Source organism: Furipterus horrens, unplaced genomic scaffold, assembly GCF_987537825.1.
Source record: "Furipterus horrens unplaced genomic scaffold, mFurHor1.1.pri manual_scaffold_5, whole genome shotgun sequence".
Classification (NCBI taxonomy): domain Eukaryota; kingdom Metazoa; phylum Chordata; class Mammalia; order Chiroptera; family Furipteridae; genus Furipterus; species Furipterus horrens.
Window position 1 is genome coordinate 13,974,238 of NW_028327175.1, and position 4,809 is coordinate 13,979,046.

Sequence of the window (4,809 nt, forward strand, 5' to 3'; positions counted from 1 at the left end):
AATTATGAGAAAATATCAGAAACCCCCCAGACTGAGAGACAGTATACAAGTAACTTCCTGGGACTCTTTCATGAAAGACCAGGAAAGACTGGGGCACCCTCACAGACTGGGAGAGACTGAGGAGTTGTAACGCCTAAATGCAGTGGGTGATCCTAGACTGGATCCTCAAGCAGAAAAAGGATGTTAATGGAAAAACTGGTGCAAATATTTTCCCCTGCCTCAGGTTTATTTGTACAAATAGTAGAGGAGGACACCAGCCCCATGCAGGCAGGGGTCCAGGGTCTCACCAGTCCTTCTGACCTCATATAAGGAGAAGAGGCCTCTACTCTGGAGCCTTCGTGGGGGCCTGGTCAGCTTTGGGAGCCTGAGCCCAAGCCTGAGCCCGAGCCTGAGCAGCAGCTGCAGCCATAGCCTGGGGCTTGGTTTGAACCTGGGCCTTTGGCCAGGAGAGCCTGAGACCCTTGATGATGTGGGCTGGTGCCCGTTTCCCAAGCTTGGGATGAGGAATGTAGGAGAGTTGATTGAGCCGGCAGCTGCTGCCCTTTGCAATCTTGGGCTTGACCTCCTTGGGCTTTATGACGACCTTGGTAGCGTCTGTACAGCACTCATGGCCTTGGCTTTGCTGGACGGCAGCTTCCTCAGGCCCTCCTTGTTGTACTTCCTGGCAAAGCGCGTGTTCCTCAGGAACTTGGAGTCTATTCCCCTAAGAGATTCGTATCTTTGTTTTTGGGGTTTCTTGATGCCATTTCTGTGTCACATTTGGGGCTGGTTGTAAATGGTGTGGTTCTCGGGCGTAGCCATATCTGCACCAAAGTCCATGGCTTTCCAAAACTGGTGCAATTTGAATAGGCCCATAGTTTAGCTAACAGACCATGTGTGCCAAGGTTGGTTCGCTGGTTTAGTTATGTAAGCTGTTAACATTAGGGAGAAACTGGGTAAAGGGTACACAGGAACTCTGTACTCGTTTTGCAATATTTCTGTAAGTCTAAAACTATTTCCAATTAAAAAAGTAAGACAGTGCAATGAAACTAAAGATGCAAATTGCTTACAAAGTATCTTCACAATTATTTCAGAAGATGCAGGGGTCTATAAAGTTGATGAAAATATTGACGTATTGCTAAAAATGCATGAAAACCCACAGACAAACTAGGTAAAACAGCATTTGGAGAAGAAAAATCAACAAGGATGGTAACAGGATGTGGGTTTCAAAAAACAATTACTTAAATGTCAAGGAATTTTGAGAGCTCTTTGGGAAAATGAATGAAGCTTTCTAACATGTTTGCCAAAAAAAAAAAAATTGCTATAAATCATTCACTGAGTGAAGGCTGTTGTATCATGTCACAAATCATTTTAGTTTTAGAACTATGCCAAACTCTCCACATGCAATTGACTTGTGTTCTTTCTAAGAATGAACACACAGTTGCAATTATAATTTATATGCTATCGGAGAAGAGAAAATTTTATTTTTATAATTGGTATCTTCATTAAAAAAAATTAACTAAAAGTCTCACTTAAAATTTTAATCATATTAAATGGTTTAATATTGATGTGTTCCAGCCTCAGTTTTCCTTGAATTATGTGCATTTCCCATCAGTTAGTAGGAGAGCCAGGACTCAAACCCAAGTAATGTGACCCTTCAGCTCCTGCTCTGTGCTCCAGACTCCTGTCTCACACAGTGGACAGACACATGCACTTTGCGCTCTGCACTATGCTCATGCCCGAAAGAGGGGGCACGTCTTTGTTCCTATTACCTGATCAAAATCATCCAAAACAAGTCCCATGTCCCTTGTGAGGAAAAAAAAAATAACTTTAGAATGTTTTCTTTTCTATTACACTCTAGGATTTTATTGAGGCTGGGCAACTCTATAAATTAATGGAAGACAAAGAAGAGAATGGCTATGAATGAGCCCATGAACTTCAGCAGCCATGTTTGTGTGGCATTTATCGCTAAGATGCATCAATCCTGCAGATGACATTCACTTTTAAATAAACTCACTGAATCCTAACTCAGAAACAAAACCTATAGCCAGTGAAATAATTCAAAGTGCTTATAACATCAAAATAACAACCTGTGCTATTTAGAAATGAGACTTGAAGAGGCTAGGAGATTAATGAAATGAACTACATATCATCAAAAGGCATTTTCCTGCCCTTGAAACTCAGTAGCAAATGATATGAACAGAAGACTAGTAAGTTACAGTGAGAGGTAAGAGGATGGGTGGAAGAACCTTGGAGAAGCCAGGTTCTCCCCGCTGGATTGAGAGGACATTCTCAGATGGCACCCTAATATCCAGGAGCAAGCACTGCTGTAGAGTGATACACACACACTCATAGTGGAAACCTAGGGGATATCAATGGGTCATTATTGAATTGCAATATGATAAGTTACCAGTCTATCCCTGACCCTGAGGTTGGGAGGTTTGCTTTGGAGAAAAGCTCTCAGTCCTGGGAATGAAGCAGGGCATGGCTGTTTAATCTGGGCACACAGGCTGGCCCATGGGTTCACTCAGGTGCACCTTCATCCCGAAAAGACCCTCCAAACAGCTGAGAAGTAGCCAGTCTCCCAGTCACCCGTTGTGTTGCCAGTTGGAAAGCCAGACCAATGTCAGGAACCTGGGCAGCAGGGAGTGGCTTCCTGTGTCAGCATCATAAAGTCAAAAACTTCTTTGTGGTTCGGTCTGTTCTTTTTTCCTGATAGTTGCAAGAAGACTTGGGTCTTTCTGTTGGCCCCAGGTGAGCTAAAACCACAGCACCATAGCCAGTCACCAAGGAAAAGAAGGGATGGGTGGGGATGAGGTGGGACAGAAGGTGACAAGGGACCCTTTCTTGGTCAAACCCCCACCATCCTTGTAGCTCTTTGCCAATTCCTCACAGACCTTCTGAAGATTTCCTCTTTCTGAGAGTCCTGGCTGTGATTCCTCAAATAGCACAGTTTAGCGGACATGACCTTGCATTGCTTGCTGTGTTCCCCCCAACTCCCTCACCCTCGTCCTTCAGGGAGAGTGCTCAGCCATCAACCCCTGCTTGGGGAATTGCCTTAGCTAAAAAGAGCTGCCTCCCCCAAGGGAGCACCCCCTTCTTGAGTCAGAATAAAGATCCAGCCCCCTTGGTCCGACTCACACAACCCTGAAGAGTTATCCCAGCTTCCGCGCTCCCCGCGGGGTTGGCCGAGGCCTCTGCTGAGGCTGCCTCACCGACCACCTCCTCCCGCTGCCCATCTGGCTTCCTTCCGCAGGTGGGGATCCCAGCGGTGCCCCCTGACCCACTCACCATAGCCAGACCTCTGTCTGAGAGTCTGCTTCCTGGAGGGCGCAGCTCACCCTTCTCCAGCCTGTCCTCCTCCACCGCCTGCCTCCATGGCTCTCTTGTCAACTGGCCCTCGGCCCCTCTTGGCAATTCTTCTCTACACTGACTTCCCAGTCGCACCGACCCTTGGTTCCTGGTCACTTTGGTCTAAGAATCCCAGGGAAAGGTCCCTACTCCCTCTATACATGAATGTTTACCTCATTCTGCCAGAAGGAATAAAAATTCAGCCTGCCGTCTGCAGACACATCCATCCCACCTCCACCTGCAGCTTCCTAGGGGACTGTCAGAGTCAGGTGGGGGCTGGGGAGGAAAAACGCCAAGGTAAGGCTCAGGCCATCCCAGAAGTCCTGGCATACTAGACGGTGGGATGTCCTGGCTTGAGTCATTCCTGGGCCAAAGGTCACACTCAGTTGTAGGCACTTTCCACAGCATATCTTTGGCCAAGATGCTTTCCTATCCACCTGGGCAGTGGTGTCAAGTGAGCACAGCAAGTCGAGAGCCACGGGTCCTCTGTTCCTGCCTGCGTGTAGGAACATGAGCTTGGAGAGGCAGCAGAGTAGCATTGAAGGGCAACTGTGTTGCCTCCCTGAGGATCAACTCTAATGGGATTAGAAGAGAGCAAGGAGGGCCAGAGAGAGATGCATCAGGGTCTTCTTGGGGTGTGAAAATGCTGGGAGTCAGAATGATTGCATGGACGGCAGGAGAACTGAGCTCAAAACCCAGAAGAGGCGAGGTTGGCACTGAGCAGGGAGGGGAGGTGAGCGCAGCCTCTGAACAGAGGGAGGAAGTGAGGGCTGCCATTGAACAGAAAGGGCAGGTGAGGGCATCCATTGAGCCGACGGGGTGGGGGTAAAGGGGTGCTGTAGGTGGCTGGCCCAGAGGGACAGGGGCTAGAAAGGGGGAGAAAGATAAGATGCAGGCTAGGTCGGGTGGGTCAGTAAACCAAAGCCACTAACCCTGGACACAAAACAGGGTTTCTTTATTTTTTGAGCCTCTAAGGAATTCTGCTAGGTTTGGGCAAATGGACTCTAAAAACAAAGAGCCCCACAGACCTACCAAACTCAAAAAAGGTACTTGTTACAAACAGCCTCAGCCAAGGGCCACCCTCTCATGGGCCCCTATTGTAAGAGGTATCAATAGTCTCACACCGGGGTGTTCAGTGCTGACACTCAGTTCTCACTGCTGGGAACAGAGGGCCATCTCACACTCCACAGGGGGACTAAGGAGCACTGTGTGTTTTTCCTGTGAGATATACCAAGCCCAGCCCCTTTGGCAGCATGCGCCTACACACGGCACAGCACGCCGGGCGACGGTGTCTCCCCATAGCACCCCTGCAGGATTGAGGTGTGCAGCACCACTCAGCCTCAGTTGGTTCTTGGCTCTCTCAAGATAAAGCTTTCAGCTTCCCTTGCTTTGGGTTAGCTTCCTAGAGAAAAAGAGAAATGTAGGATGTCACCTAGGCTCACGGCCCTCTGATGCAATTATAGATATAGAAAAGAAGCA

General features: G+C 48.2%; 1 pseudogene; it reads right to left on the reverse strand.

Annotated features, from left to right (window-relative positions):
- Nucleotides 1-322: 322 nt before the first annotated feature.
- LOC150008235 (large ribosomal subunit protein eL29 pseudogene) lies at nt 323-801 on the reverse strand (annotated as a pseudogene).
- Nucleotides 802-4,809: the final 4,008 nt, after the last annotated feature.